A 17,141-nucleotide genomic window follows, 5' to 3' on the forward strand; every position below is an offset into this window, starting at 1 on the left:
CTGAATAATAACTTTATTATAACCATACACAAGATAAGATTATTAGGGCCCACCCCAATCTCTTCCTACCTGCAGCTACAAAAAATCCTGTTATAGCCTGTTGTTATAATCCTGTTGTTCCTACACCTAATCACTAAGGTCGTTGTGGCCGTTTATGATCCAATAAGCAACCAGCAACATCTAGCAACATTTAGGTGTACTAGTATCCACCTACCTACTAAGGTTGCTGTGGCCGTTTATGATCCAGTAAGCAACCTGCTATTCTTAACAACTAAAGTTACACACGGAGCCCAGCCCATGACTACCAAAACCACCATCACTAGCTCTTCACAGGTGTCATCAAGAAGGCACATCCCCTCATCAGACACCTCTGGAAGGCTCAACAGTGAAGTTTCTTGTCCCAGACTCACCCCCCTCTGAGCTAGCTTAACAGTCGTACCTTACCCTTAACCATCACACAGGCCTCTCCTGTGACTTAGACCATACCTAGCTCCACTGGCACCGTTAATTCATGCTCAGTGCCACCAGTTCCATGTGATCTTTACGTGCTACCACACCTACCACCACCACAGCACCTCTACAGTGCATTTCCCCTACTAGTCTGTGCTCTCCTTATCCACAACCCCTGTCTAGACCTTTCAGCTGTTTCTGATGAATCTTTCAAAGCTGCCATTAGTTTCCGGCCCCTGAAGCCAAACTGCATAAGCATAGGGGTGGCTACAAATTCCCTAACACCTATCTCCACCGGTTTTACATGTGCCTGCCTCTTGCGTTCCCACAACTCAGCTGCCAAGTCTGTGTATTTCAGCTTCTTCCTTTCATATGCTTCATGTACTGCATCCTCAAATGGAATTGTGAACTCTATGAAATCAGTTTACTTTCAGAGTACAGCACCATATCTGACCTCAGTGTAGTTATTGCAGTGTACTCTGGGACCTTCAGTTTTTTTTACCTGTGTCCACCAGCAATTTCCAATTTTGTGCATCACCCCATCTACCAATATATATATACCCTAGGCACATTGTTGAAAACATTGCCCCTCATGCACAAACCTAACAATTTTATTGCTACAGCCCACTTAGAACCCCTAAGTATTAGCTCCATTGCCATCGTAAACGCTAATGGTGAAATCATACATCCAGCCATTATACCCATTTCTAATCGCTGCCATGATGTAACAAATTTCCATGTACTAAAGCAGAACAGAATATCCTCAAAATAAGCTTTAACCAGCCTAGTAACCTTATCTGGCTCCTAGAAGTTTGTGAGGCACAGAGCCAAATGCATTAACTAAATCTAAGGAAATGACATGTAGATCCTTACCCTCTTCTTTGCTGCCTAAATCTGATGCCAGATCATGATGTTATGTCCCAGACATCCTGCAAAGCCAGAAACCTTGCCGAAGAAGAGAAACATGATATATCTACATTGGAAAACAAATAATAACCAGTAACTATATAAGATGGAACAGGGAAAAAATTAAATCAATATAAACAAATGAATAAAATATGATGATGTCCATTATGAGCTAACATCCACTGAGTTGCTTTGTTTCTGTACAGTTCTATGGGTATCTTAATAATTTAACACTGGACTGAATTAAAGGTGTTAGTGTGCAGACAACACAAAACCATTATCTAGGACTGGAACTGGGTCTTACTCCCATTCAGTTCATGTAGTGACACACTTCACTGTGCTCTTTGTGCTCTGCTAATTTGTTTAGAGTGGTTGTAAAGGCTGGTTTCTACAGGCCTGACACACACACTCGCACACACACACACACACACACACACACAAACATACATATTTTAAAATCATTTCATGCTATTTTTAGCATGGAAGCACATTGTGTAATAGTGCATTGATTGTTTAAGTTGTAGGGATGAGTGGGGTATGAGACAGTGGGTAAGTGAACTCTTCCCAAGTATCTTGTCAACTAGGCATTTTAATGTCATGTGACCAAACATTCTGCAGCCACCCATCTTTTCTCCTTTGAAAGTAGAATCACATAGGAGGGGTGGTCAACACCAGTTTTAAAATCTTGAGAATGTACAAATTTGGGGTTCAGCAAACTGTTTCAGAAATGCAAACAATTAGGTAAATAAATAAATAAAATAAAATGTACATTGTATTTTAGTTGGTTTTGTGTTGTTTACATTAGCTTTATATAAAAATATTTATATATAACTGTTAGTAAGATCAGTTTATCCCCAGATGGTGCAAAATACCCACTGAGATGAACTTCTACAGAAACACTTTTATATAAAGAGCTGTTAAACTGATAGGAAACATCCTGAATTAAGTTACGTACTTTCAATACATTTCTGCTCATCTTACCCCTGCACAACTTTTCACTAATTTCATCCTTTCTTCCAGCATGGTGCTGAAGTAATCATTTTAATCACTGCATACATCCCAATACGGTAAAATATTTCTAACTTAGCTCCTGTGGTTTCTAAAAAAATGATGTTATCTAGAATCAAGGACAGATGTCCAGACCAAAATCAGGCTGCTGTTAATTTTTTTAGTGTACTTCTAGAACAGCTGCCTTGTCATTGTAAATGGGTGTGTGCAACATGACAACAGGTGTGAGCATATGAGTGAAAATTGTGTTTTGAAATATTATTCTCTGTGGTGAAAATATCTCTAAACCTTTTGAGAACAAGTGCACCCTAGAAAAGCTTTAATAATGCTTTCAGCACTCAGCAGTGACTCTGAGACAATCTCATTGTAGTCAGGTGTTCTTCACTGTAACTGTATTCATTAAACCAACATTTGTACTTTGGCTTTGGTATCACATATGCCATCACTGCCTTTGTGGTCATCTTTTCTTATGTAAATATGACTGGGCTCATGGCAGCACGGTAGCGCAGCAGGTAGTGTCGCAGTTACACAGCTTCAGGGACCTGGGGTTTGTGGTCTGTGAGGAGTGTGGTGTGTTCTCCCTGTGTCGGTGTGGGTTTCCTCCGGGTGACTGTCTGTGAGGAGTGTGGTGTGTTCTCTCTGTGTCTGCGTGGGTTTCCTCCGGGTGACTGTCTGTGAGGAGTGTGGTGTGTTCGCCCTGTGTCGGTGTGGGTTTCCTCCGGGTGACTGTCTGTGAGGAGTGTGGTGTGTTCTCTCTGTGTCTGCGTGGGTTTCCTCCGGGTGACTGGCTGTGAGGAGTGTGGTGTGTTCGCCCTGTGTCGGTGTGGGTTTCACTGGGTGCTCCAGGTTCCCACAGTCCAAAAAACAAATGTTGGTAGGCTCCTTACCCACTGTGACCCTGAACTGGATAAGCAGTTATAGACAATGTATGAATGAATGAGTAGGCTCATACTGTAGAGAGACCTCACCACTACACTACGGAGAAAGGCTTCACCCTTACATCCATTCTTCAAACTGAGAAATCTATAGTTTGGTATATATAAAAATGTGGACCACACTGGAGCATACATATATATATATATATATATATATATATATATATATATATATATATATATATATATATATATATATGAAACTAAACTGCTCAAAAAAATATACTGCTCTACTATACTGCTAAACTGAACTATACTGCTATACTGCTCAAAAAAATAAAGGGTACACTAAAATAACACATTATAGACCTCAATGAATGCAATATTCCAGTTGAAAATGTTTATTCATTACATAGTGGAATGCGTTGAGAACAACTTAAAAATTATCAATGTAAATCAAAATTATTATCCCATGGAGATTTGGCTTTGTAATCATACTCAAAACTAAAGTGGAAAATCAAATTACTAGCTGATCCAACTTCAATTGAATTTTCTCAAGACAAGTTAAAATGAGGCTCAGTAGTGTATGTAGTCTCCTGGACAGTCTTTGGTGCAACATGGCGTTGGTGGGTGGAAAGAGACATGATGTCCCAAATGTTCTCGATTAAATTCAGGTCTGGGGAAAGGGCAGGTCAGTCCATAGCATCAATGCCTTCATCATGCAACTGCTAACACACTTCAGCCACATGAGACCTAGCATTGTCATGCATCATAAGGAACCCAGGGCCCACTGCACCAGCATATGGTCTCACAATGTGTCTGAGGATCTCATCCCGGTACCTAATGGAAGTCAGGGTACCTCTGGCTAGAACAAAATAATGCCTCCCCACACCGTTACTGACCCACTGTCAAACCGGTCAAGCTGAAGGATGTTGTAGGCAGCAGAATGTTCTCCATGGCATCTACAGACTCTCTCACGTCTGTCACATGTGCTCAGTGTGCAAAGGGCGCCAATTGTGAATCTCCCAGTCTTGGTGTTCTCTGGCAAATGCCAATCACCCTGCACAGTGTTTCTTACATTTTGCGCAGAAACATGGATACTAGTGGCCTGCCGGAGGTCATTTTGCAGGGCTCAGGCACTGCTCCTCCTGTTCCTCCTTGCACAAAGGAGGAGGTAGCTGTCCTGCTGCTGGGTTGTTGCCCTCCTACAACCACCTCCATGACTCCTGGTGTACTGGCCTGTCTCGTGGTATCTCCTCCATGCTCTGGACACTGTGATGACAGACACAGCAAACCTTCTTGCTGCAGCTCGCATTGATGTGCCATCCTGGATGAGATGTACTACCTGAGCAATTTCTGTGGGTTGTAGACTCTGTCTCATGCTACCACTAGGAATGAGAACACTGATAAAATGAAAATGTGACCAAAACATCAGCCAGAAAGAATGAGAACAGAGAAAATGCCGGTGGTCACCACCTGCAGAACCACTCCTTTATAGGGGTTGTCTTGCTAATTGCCTCTTATTTCTACTTGTTGTCTGTTCCATTTGAACAACAGCAGGTGAAATTGATTCACAAGCAGTGTTTCTTCCTAACTGTCTGTGATTGACTTCACATTATTTTGTGTTGTTTAAGTGTTCCCTTTATTTTTTTGAGCAGTATATATATATACAATATATATATATGTGTGTGTGTGTGTGGCACGGTGGCACAGCAGGTAGTGTCGCAGTCACACGGTGCTCCGGTTTCCTCCCACAATCCAAAAACACACGTTGCAGGTGGATTGGTGACTCAAAAGTGTCTGTAGGTGTGAGTTTGTGAGTGAATGTGTGTGTGTGTGTGTCTCCCTGTGAAGGACTGGCGCCCCCTCCAGGGTGTATTCCTGCCTTGCACCCAATGATTCCAGGTAGGCTCTGGACACACCGCGATCCTGAATTGGATAAGCGGTTACAGATAATGAATGAATGAATGAATGAATGTGTGTGTGTGTGTGTGTTTTTCATTGGAGAGCAACAATTTATTTCATTAATTAGTTAGTTACTTTTTGCTTTTGTTTTTTCACCAGCATTGGCATTAAGCTAATACTTCTGCTTTAACATCAAGGTTATAATGTTTTCCATGTATATTCTTGTCACATTGTTCCCTTTGTGGTGCACTATATAGAACTTAATATAAGTATACATGTCAATGCATTCTAAATATTACCATTGCGATACAGAAGCCATTGGAGACTGCCATTGGAGTTTGTTTTTTTAATGCTACTTAAGGCAAATCTACAACTAAAACATAGACATTTGAAACTTGCATTACATTCCAAAGATATGTTGGAGAAGAACTGGTGTGCACACATTTCACGGTAGAACTCGATTAATGAGACTGTTTCAGCCTTGACTTCAGTTTGAGAAATCAGGCTAATGTTACTTAAAGCATCTGGTTAATTGGAGCTTGCTAATGTTAGACACGCTTGGCTCAGGATCAGTGGTGTCAGAGTGCAGGCTGCAGCACTCCACACAAAGTGCTTTCTCTAATGCTGCAGTTTCAGCTCATCGGCTCATTATCAGGTCTTTCATGGGTTAAATCAGGTGTTAGATCAGGAAAACAATTAACACTGAAAAAAATCAGTAATAAGAAATGAGGTATGTGGTTCCTTAAAGGAGGAGAGTGATGGAAAAATAAAGGATTATCACTTTTTTGTTAAATATATTCACTCAAATACTGTCAAAATGTGGAAATGGTTAAGAGGCACTGCTTGAAAACACTTATTATTCATAGTGAGCACACATGCCTAACTCTCTCTCAAGCACACATACACAAACACACAAACATCACGCATGTCAACTGTCCCTTCCATAACCCCATTTCTTCACCAGTTCATTCATTCATTCATCCGTGCAATAGTACAGCTGCTGCCATTCTGAGATCAGACTACAGCATGTATCTGATCATTACGAGGGACCTGTGCCATTAGAGAAATAACAGAAAGGTTAACGGAAGAAAGGAAACACATAAGGAAGACAAGATCAACTGCAGACTGATAGACAAATGTACAAAGGACAAAAAAATGGCCAACACATTTCTAATCAAACAAATGGTATTAACCCTATTTACTGCAGTAACAGCCATTGCTCTTCTAGGAGGGCTCTACTAAGACGTCAGAACATTTCAGTGAGGATTTGATGGCACTCAGCCACTACAGCATTAGTGAGCTCAGGTGCTGATATTAGATTATTAGTTCTGCACAACAACTCTTTCCACATGTAGTGTAGACCTGTATTGGATTAATCTGTTGTTTTCGGTAATAAGCTCAACACTGAAAAATACACAAACACATACAAAAACACATGCTCAAGATTAAACATCAAACAGAGACAAATGCACACATACACACACACACACACACACAGTCAGGCTAATTAACTTCCAGACAGACAATGAGATAAATACAGAAGAACACACACACACACACACACACACACACACAAATTAAGCTGGTCAGACAGAGGGAGCTCGGGTCCTGTGGTGTGTGTTACACCTGCCACTTTCTCTGACCAGTGCGATACGGTCACTCTAGAAGGAGCTGCAGTCTCAACTTCAACTGCCTTTCGCCACAACACGGACATTATGCAATATTCAACACTGCAGCAAGACAATGAGCCAACACACACACACACACACACACACACACAGACACACACACCCACAAGGGTACACACACATTCCCAAAACACAAATCATCTGACAGACGCACATTTATATTTTATACGCAGCTTCTATTGGAAGGTGACACCTGAAAAACTTTGTAAATGACATAATTGGACGAGTAAACAGATAAACAGTCCAGCTGGCTGCCCGTTAAGTCTCAGCGTACAAACAGCTTCTCTTTCACAAACAGTCACAAATACTTACAGCTACCTTTCATACAACAGCCAGGAGAAAGGGAATACATATCACAGCACTGGGTATTTATAGTATTTCAGGTATTTATGGTTATTTAAGGTACCCAATGACTCTTGTTGTGTCCAAAATGGCTCCCTATTCACTATTCCCTACCTTACTCACTATTGAGTTCACCATTGTAGGGAAATTAATCCAGAAGAGGGCAGACGCAACATGTAGTGTCCCTATCACACAGCTTCAGGGTCCTGTGGTTGTGAGCTCAAGCTCCGCTCCAGGTGACTGTCAGTGAGGAGTTTGGCGTGTTCTCTCTGTGTCTGCGTGGGTTTCCTCCGGGTGACTGTCTGTGAGGAGTGTGGCATGTTCTCTTTGTGTCTGTGTGGGTTTCCTCCAGGTGACTGTCTGTGAGGAGTGTAATGTGTTCTCCCTGTGTCTGCCTGGGTTTCTTTGGGTGACTGACTGTGAGGAGTGTGGTGTGTTCTCCCTGTGTCTGTGTGGGTTTCCGGCGGGTGCGCCGGTTTCCTGCTATAGTCCCAAAACACACATTGGGAGGTGGAATGGCTTCTCACAAATTTCCACAAGTGTGGGTGAATATGTGCGTGTGTGTCGCCCTGCCCAGCATCCTAGTTTCCCTACACCAAGTCGTGACAAGTATAAATAGAGGAGAATTAATACAAAAGACAAAATGAAGGGCTTTAAGTCACCATGCTCCATACCAAGTCTAGTGTTGTGGAAATATATCCTCAGGAATGATGAACGGATGAACTAAATCCATTAGATGAATTAAATAATCATCTAATATCAGTTCCTGACTTCACTAATGCTCTCCTGGCTGAATTCCATTAAGTCCATAAAACCAGAAATGGTCCAACTTAGAGTAAAGCCTTCCCAGAAGAGTGGGAGCTGTCACTGATGTGAAGGGAGAAACCTCCTGGTAATTACACCTCATTTCAGAAGAAATGTTGGATGAGGTTGTAGTTTAGACTGGTACAGAAATGCTCTGGGGACACGAGACCTTCAAGATAATTATATGGAAATGTCATGCTTCAGTCAGGATTTGGTTGACATCAGAATATTAGATGATCTGTTGTTCTAGATGATTCTTCTCATCCCAGTGGCATTGGCTAGAGCTCCATCACTTATGTGAACACAGTTCCACAACAGCAGAAAGAGAAGTCGAAAGCTGTTTGTAATCTTAAATCTTTTGGAGCGTCACTAACTTGCAGGATGTAGCTGACTCTGTTGGCCTTAATGTGGAGAGGTTGGATTTCTGGAGTTTGGGTGTCACTGGGGTAGTGTTTACTGGTCTGTCTTGCTTTGCTGTTGTTGTGTAAGTTCCAAATGTGATCTGCTGGTGTTGCAGAAAAGAGAACAGCAGCAGAAATTGACCGTTTTGACTGGATTTAATTTAACTGGAGACCTGCATAAGCGAGAGGGTTCTGACTGCAGGCCACTGATGTTTGATTGGATGAGCAGTAAGACAATGCCATTATGTGCTTTTTATTTTGGCCATGAATATCACTACTCAGAGAAGGTTATTATTGCTAATGTATGAGTAATGTCTCACCGGTTAAAGTACACACATGTGTAAGAGTTACCAAGTGAATAGTTATGCACTCAAAATTGTTTTAGCTTAAAGCTTAATATTTATGCTCATTTTATTCCTGTTAGTGTTAAAGTTTTATTCTTGCCTATATCGCTGAAACATACAAATAAAGCTCCCATATATTAACTGTCTATTAATCTCTATTTTTGGGGTGTTGACAGAAAGCATTTGCTCACCAAAGCCATATAGTCTGTGAAATATTTAACCTGTTAGTATCTATATTTGGTCAAATGCTACATTAATTTAGTCTAAAACCTATCATATATAGATAGCCCAATGGACATATAATCACAAAAACACCTAAAATAATTGAAATGCTGATTAGCCAAATGCTATGAAAAAACAAAAAAGTGTGCACGCATTGGCCTGAACCTGCTGGAGTCTACTTAGACTAACCCTAACTCTAGCAAGTATTTCATACAGATCTATAAATGCGTTCCCAAGCAAGGAAGTCTTTAAAATTAAATTCAGCAAGTACATTTTCCACTCCGACCCTAATGGCCACAACAGATCAATAAGAGCTTTCAGATGTCCAAATAAAGCCCTACCCTTTCCTAAAGGAAAATGTTCTCCCGAACATTCCTAATGCTCCACTGAGAGAGAGTCGGCCTTCAGAGAGCTGCAGAGTCTTTGTCAGGTACACCATTATGGAATTGATCTTAGATTTCTGACTCTGAAATACAGCTTTTAGAGACGAATCAGTGCCACATTAATGGACTATGGTCCACTCTAATGGGGCTCTCCCTTTTTAATCTCAATTAGGTTTTGATAAATGAGTGTTACTCTTCTAGTGTACAGAGATGGTTTCTTGGACAGGGTTTAAGCGTAGTCCTGGACTAAACAACTTATTTTAAGAACAGGATAAGTGTATACTGAGCAACAGAATCTGTAATTATAGAACTACAATGTACTGTATCCCATGAAATATATTTAGGACAAAGGGAAATTATATTTGCTGTAGAACTTTCCTTTTAAAATTAAAATAATTGATTTGATTTATTTTCACATTTAACAGGCCATACTAATCCAGGAATCTTTCATCTGTAAGAGAGAGAGAGGGGGGGGGGGTTGGGGGGGGGTTCTCTTCCACTAAGAAACAGGCCACAATTATGCAAATAAGACAACATGCACTTCAGCTCCAGTGTTACTGATAATAGAGAGAGAGAGAGAGAGAGAGAGAGAGAGAGAGAGAGAGAACCAAAGAACCAAGAAAAAAGAGAAAGGGGACATCAAGAAGAAGGAACTGACATAGAGCTGTGTGTGACAGAAAGAGTGAGAGTCAGAGAGGGAGATAGAGTTTAGTAAGTCTCATAGCAGGACATATTGTGTGCCAATGAGTTTCAGTTTGGGGGATGATTAGTATCTCTCTCTCTTACCATGTGTGTGTGCGCATGCACTATACAGTAGCCCCCCCACAGCTTAGTGATGTGCTGTTAGAGCCGAACACACACTGAGTTTTAGGTTCCAGTGTGGCCTGTTACAGAACTGATACCTCACCGTCACCCGCTCACAACACCGGGATTAACTGCACCATGTGTTTATGTCTGTGTGTGTGTATGGGCAGGGGGGCTATGAGTAAGGTGTGTGTTGGATGATGAGCAGGAGAGAAACAGAAGGGAATAGGTATTGCACATTGAAACTACATTTGCATAGATATACAATTAGAAGACCACATGGTGTGTTCGGGGAGGCACGGTTTCAGCCCCACTTGTGTGACTTCAGCCCCACTGTGAGGATTTTGGTGTGTTCTCCCCATGTCCGTGTGGGTTTCCTCTGAGTCCTCCCAGTACCTCCCATGGTCCAAAATACATTGGTAGGTGGATTGGCTACAATGAAAATTGTTCATAGGTGTGGATGATTGAGTGTATGTCACTCTGCGAAGGGCTAGCACCCCCTCCAGGGTTTATTCCTACTTTGCGCCCAGAGATTCTGGGTGGGCCCCGGACCCACCTCGACCCTGAATTAGACAATCAATTATCAATGGTAAGTTAAAGGCAAACAAGCTTAAAAAAATGCATAATTCTATATTAAAAGTTAGAGCTAGCACCCAAAATATATATGTACATTCTTAAAGGTGATAAAATGGGTTTGTTGTACGATACCAATGAAGAAACATTTTTGCTAACATATTTATATGGGTAAAGAACATTCAGTGCCTTAAAGAACCTTATAGAAACTTGAGTGAGTTAAAACTTTAAAATTTTCTTCACACTCACATCATCCTGAACAAACATGGTTCTTCTATGGCATCAAATAACCCTTTGTAGCCCCTTTATTTTTATAAGTTTAGCTGAGGGTAAGTACACACTAACCGTCAATACAATATCAGAAATATATGTCTTGTATAAGTTGTTATTTGCTAAAATTTTCATTTAAAGATAGAGCTTTTTTGTATTTTGTGCTTTAAAGCTCCTGGGAACTCATTTTGATTTTTTTTTTGGTTAAATGCTAAGCTTTGTATGTGAAGTATTCAGCAAAGTTTAAATAAAAAACACAAAACAGAAATATGATGAATCTTTCCTGAGATGTAGAATGGGCAGTCCTAAAAGTGAGTAATGCTTATGTCAGTATTACCCTGACCAGAGCCACACAGAGGGAGACTTGCCCCAACAGAAGTTCAAAAAGCTTGGAGGTCACATGTTAATTGAATATAGATGTGCTGATAACATAAAACATCATTCTTTAACAGGCTTAAACTTTAAATGCGCATCCCACTAGCATCTGTTTTGCTGAAAATTTATGGAGCTGCTGGTGTCTGCCACTAACTTCAGGAAACTATTAAGAGGCTCCATGATCTGCCATTGCTATAAAAACTGGTCCATTGGGTCAATAGAGTGGCCACAACTCTCTCTATATACAACACTGACCCTGACCTCCTCTGGTGAGACTGGTGAGCTAAAGCTTAGGAACCATCTTAGTTAGCAAACTAGCTATCCAGCTATTCGCCAAGCTATGGGGAGGGAGTTTTCTTCCTAACAGCTTAGATTTAACTGAATGTCCATTAAGTTTATAAAAGCACACAGACTCACAGCAGTCCACCCAGCAAGATATCAAGACTGGAACACTATGGCTATCAAAACAGTAATATATGCTCACAACGAGCTAGGTGTGTATTTTAGTGTGCCATGTTTAATTCTGCTAGAGATGCAAGTAGCAGCAGGCATAACAGCTACACTCAGTCGGCAGTACAGCAGAGTAGCAGTGGGGAGAAGCACCGATTTGGAGACACCCTAGAAGATATCTCGTTCATACAAAAAAAAAAAATAAATACCCGCAACTGCTCTGCATTAAGGCTTTGTGCTGCCATGGTAACATAAACAGCATTCTCTTCTCCAGTGATAGAGACCTGTCAGCCATGCATGGCCATTAGCGTGCTGGACCATGCCCACAATGTTCTCAGAGAGTGAGATTTTTTGAGGAAAGCTATATTATATTTCTGTCTTGTGTTTTCTATTTAAACTTTGCTTAACGTTTCACATAACACCCAAGTTTTGAATTATACAAAAATAAATCTACATTTCAAAATGAGTTCTCAGGGGCTGTAAAATTCCATTAAATTCTCTTGTCTGGAAGGCAAGTTGAATATCATCTGTTATAACTGTTGGATTAAAACATGTATCTCCAAAAACTTTTCATGAACAGGAAAAGATGATAACAGTAAATATTTCTCTGATGGTAACTGTAAAAAACACACAGATATCTTGATTTATACCCATTACAGCTCAGAAATGTAAAAATATCTTTATTGGGATGCAGTTGTTAACTTTAGCACAGACACTCAAACAGTATCGGGAAAATGGGGGAGGGGGGAGCTATGAGGTTTTGATAGACAGGTCTAACAGCCAATTACTAGTAAAAGAAACTGTAATTTTTCAGTTTTTCTGTGGTACAACAGTTAGTTATTCTGACACACAGCCCCATGGCCCTGAGGTTGTGGGTTTGCGACCCATGAATGTCTGTGAAGAGTTTGTTGTGTTCTCCCTGTGCCTGCATGGGTTTCCTCCTGATGCTCTGGATTCCTCCCACAGTCCAAAAACACAATGGTAGGTGACTTGCTTACTCCAAAGTGTCCATAGGTGTGAGTGAATGTGTGAGTGTGTGTCACCCTGCAAAGGAGTTCCCACCTTGCACCCTGTGATTCTAGGTATGCTAGCGGTTTCAGACAATGAATGAATGAAGTTTTAACTAGAAAAACTAAATAAACATCTGTACTTGGTTTATGAATGAATTAAACTTCAAAAAAATCTATAAGTAAAATCAATTAGGTACAAATATTTTACCAAATTAATTTTCTTTGATGTGCCATTAGGGGTTACACCACAGTGAGTTCACAACATTAAAAGATACAGAGAAACTCCTAACTCCCATGACTCCTAACAACTGAAAAAGACCTGCACCAAAACAGTTAAACATTGATTCATTATCTGTAAGCGCTTATCCAGTTCAGGGTCGCGGCGGGTCCAGAGCCCACCTGGAATCACTGGGCACAAGACAGGAATACACCCGGGAAGGGGCACCAGTCCTTCACAGGGCAACACACACACTTGAGTCGCCAATCCACCTACCAACATGTGTTTTTGGACTGTGGGAGGAAACCAGAGCACCCGGAGAAAACCCACGCGGACACGGGGAGAACACACCAACTCCTCACAGACAGTCAATCAGACAGGGAATCAAACCCACAACCTCCAGGTCCCTGGAGCTGTGTGACTGCGACACTACCTGCTGCACCACCCTAACAGTTAAACAACTTTCAGCAAACTTTTGCTTTTAGCCACAGTTGTTTGTGACCCTCCTTCCACTGTGAGGAAAACTCAACACTGGTGGGTCTGAAAGAATGTGAAGCTGGAGAGAATGCATTACCGAGAAACAAAAATAGACACAAAATAAAAAGAATTTGCAACACAAGCAAAGCAGCCGCTAATGTTCTCAGAATAATGGGCTGCCCGCCCCAGAGCCCAGAGCTAATCACTGAGTGTGTTTGGGATGGATCAGATTGAACCTCAGATGAACTCTACCTGCAGATATACGCCAGTTCAACCAATGCTGGCAGACAAGAGAAATGGTCACACATGTACAGTTTGTCATTAAAGGACGCCAACTGATGTAACAAAATATTCAGTTTCTTTTTTTTCCATTTCGAAAGACAACACCTTTTCCAAATGCATGAGCTGGATTACTGTTTAATCAGCTCCGATGCCCCTGGACGAAGACTTTGACCAAGAGATTGCAGCTCTGAGGTAGAAAGATGTTCCAGAGCCTTACAAGGTGCTTCATCAACATTGGGATGGAAACTGTTGGGGGTAAATGTGTGTAGTGGGTGTTTTTACATGGGTGGTTAAAATAACACTGGGTAGAATATTTTGCTTTAAAATCAAAGCTTCAAAATCATTGTGATGCTCCACTGAGCTGTAATAGGAAGAACAAAGCCTCTGTCACTAATAATCTGGGCTCAGCACTGCAGAAACTGTGTTATGTTACTTCTGTATGAGGGTAGGGAACCACAACCGCTCTATCCTCCTCTCCTTTGATGTCAGTACAGTGCTGTAAAAGCGAGTTACACTCATCTGTTGGGGAGCTCAGAGGTAAAAAATACCAAATTTTAGTGTTGTTTTAAATATCTCATGTTCACTGAATATCGATTACATTTATCAAGATGAAACAAAATATATATTATTTATTCATTTATTTGTTTGGCATTTTTTACACAGCCTTTAAAGCAATACTCTCCAAAGCTTTAATATTGTGCAGCAGTTACACACAGGCTTAAGGTCACTGTGCTCAAGGTGTCCCAGCACTAGGCTGTGGAGCAATGGAACTGTGTTCCCTGGACTATTGGAGCGTCATACAATACTCTGGGATGAGTTTTTATGACCCAGAACTAATCACCCAACTTCTAACATGACCTCACCTGACCAGACGCCCGAATGCCATCAATTCTCACAGCAATGTTCCTATATCTGCTGCAAAACCTTCCCAAACGAGCAAACCACTTCAGAACAAATATTGAACGCTAACAGAAACCGTGGCAGCACGTGCAGGGGAGAGGGACACTTTCAGCAGCTGCTAAATAATAAAGAGACACCGAGCCACGAGTCATTACACATCTACCCCGCGCGCGCTCAGCCAGACCGGGTCAACAGCAGCACGGAGAGCGCGTCCAAATACGTGCAACTGCCTTTATCAATAATTATTATAAGCTCGCGTCTGCAAGCATTCCGGGGCACAACGCACGCGCATGTGCCCGTGGACAGTGCGCGTGCATCTGCTGGAATACTATGCGCCGGACATTTGGACATGAGTGCACGCATTTTCCGCTGCTTATACCCGCGTGTTCATGTTGGCTTATGCATGCATGCTGTTTACCTTCGGAGAGAGGCGCGCGCACTTTCCTTTCCATGTGACATCCATGCATACAGTTTAGAAGCACTGTAGTCAAGCTAGGGTCATTCCAGAAAGCTGGATGTATCGGTTTATTCAGAAAATTTAATACAAGATTCAAACTGTGCAATAGGGAAAGACTTGAGGGCTATTTCTAAATGGACAATCCTCAAAGTTAGCCTCAAGTTATCTGGCTAACCTGAGAAATCCTGCTTTGTGGTCTACCCACCAGGTCGTTTTGGGTCACGTGGTACAACATGCTTTGAAACAAACCCCTAATTTGCATGGGGATAAAAGCAGTCCAAGAAAATTGCATGCTTTTAAACTCACAGCTGTCGGTCTGATCAGATCAGCCACAACATTCAGCACCGTCACACACCTCACCGTGGTCCTCACTTTATTGACTACCAGCACGCGCACTGTGTCCCTGGTGCATGAAGCAAGACCAGCCCTGCTAAAGTGTTACAGAGGTAGAGATGGTCAGTTACGTCCCACTCACCTGTTTTCTACAGAGGGTCAGCGAGCATCACTCAGAGTTCAAGCTAGTGGTCATCTCGTCCAGCAGCTTCCTCAGCTCTCATCTTCCTTGGATGTGAATCTTGCTCTCTCTCACCCTCGCTCTCTCCCTCCTTCCGTCTTCCCTCTGCTCATACAAGAAGCATCCCCTTCAAACTCACCTGAACTGCACGCGCTGCGCAACAGAGACCCCTAGCGTTGAGTCAGTGACGATACGGTCTGGACTCATGCGGTAATTCAAATACACTTGGCTACACAAACAAAGCAGGAGCCAAACTGAAAACGTCTGGGACCCTTACTCAAATCAACGGACAGTGTAAACCCGAGGTTCTCAAAATGAGGTCTTTTCAGAAAGAATATATAATATATTTTAAATATCATATAATAAATTACGAAAATAGCAATATTTTCCATATATATATATATATATATATATATATATATATATATATATATATATATATGCTGGTCATAAAATTAGAATATCATAAAAAAGTTGATTTATTTCAGTAATTCCATTCAAAAAGTGAAAATTGTATATTATACTCATTCATTACACACAGACTGATATATTTCAAGTGTTTATTTCTTTTAATTTGATGATTATAACTGACAACTAATGAAAACCCCAAATTCAGTGAGGACAGCTGAGAAGATTATCGGTGTGTCTCTTCCCTCCATCACAGACATCTACACCACTCGCTGCACCCACAAAGCACTCAGCATTGTGGGAGATCACACACACCCTTCACACACACTCTTCAACCTACTGCCGTCTGGAAAAAGGTATCGAAGCTTTCGAGCCCTCACATCCAAACTCCGTAACAGCTTCTTCCCACATGCTATCAGACTCCTAAACACCTAGAGACTGAGACTGGACTGAAGGAGCACACACACACACACACACACACTTCTTCACGCAAACACTGGTCTGTTGGACTGAAAATGAGTGTACTGTTTACACATATCCTGTTTACATCATGGTTACACCCAGTTACCGTTTACAGCCAAATACACTTTAAATTGCAGTGTCTCTCTCCCTCACCCCCACCGTACTTATGGTTTTGCATTGTCTTGTATTGCATTGTATTGTATGGACATTGTTTTGTATTTTCTTAGCCATATCTTTTGCACTTTAATGTGTGTGCACTGTTTTATGTTGCACTAGCTTTGCACTAGTTGCACTTTAATGTTGTGTATGGTTTTATGTAGCACCTTGGTCCTGGAGGAACGCTATTTCATTTCACTGTGTACTGTAAACACTGTATACTGCTGAAATGACAATAAACTTCTTGAACTTGAACTTGATTAGCACCCGAACATCACTTTCAGACAGCTTCCACTTGCGTCCACAGTTAATCCTGTTGGATGGGTTTCATCCTCTTGGTGGTATGCTGACATTACCCTGGATACTGTGGTTCTTGATACATCGCAAAGACTTGCTGTCTTGGTCACAGATGCACCAGCAAGACGTGCACCAACAATTTTGTCCTCTTTTGAACTCTG

At 41.5% G+C, this 17,141-nt stretch overlaps 1 protein-coding gene across 1 annotated transcript in view; it reads right to left on the reverse strand.

The window, feature by feature from the left end:
• slc8a2a (solute carrier family 8 member 2a) overlaps window positions 1–15,754 on the reverse strand; it is a 34,371-nt gene extending 18,617 nt beyond the window's left edge. Inside the window, exon 1 of the mRNA XM_066658988.1 lies at window positions 15,619–15,754. The gene's annotated coding sequence lies outside the window, so the exon portion shown is untranslated. The remainder of the gene's footprint in view (window positions 1–15,618) is intronic.
• Window positions 15,755–17,141: the final 1,387 nt, after the last annotated feature.

The sequence above is a fragment of the Hoplias malabaricus genome, chromosome 2 (genome assembly GCF_029633855.1).
Source record: "Hoplias malabaricus isolate fHopMal1 chromosome 2, fHopMal1.hap1, whole genome shotgun sequence".
In the NCBI taxonomy this organism is placed as follows: domain Eukaryota; kingdom Metazoa; phylum Chordata; class Actinopteri; order Characiformes; family Erythrinidae; genus Hoplias; species Hoplias malabaricus.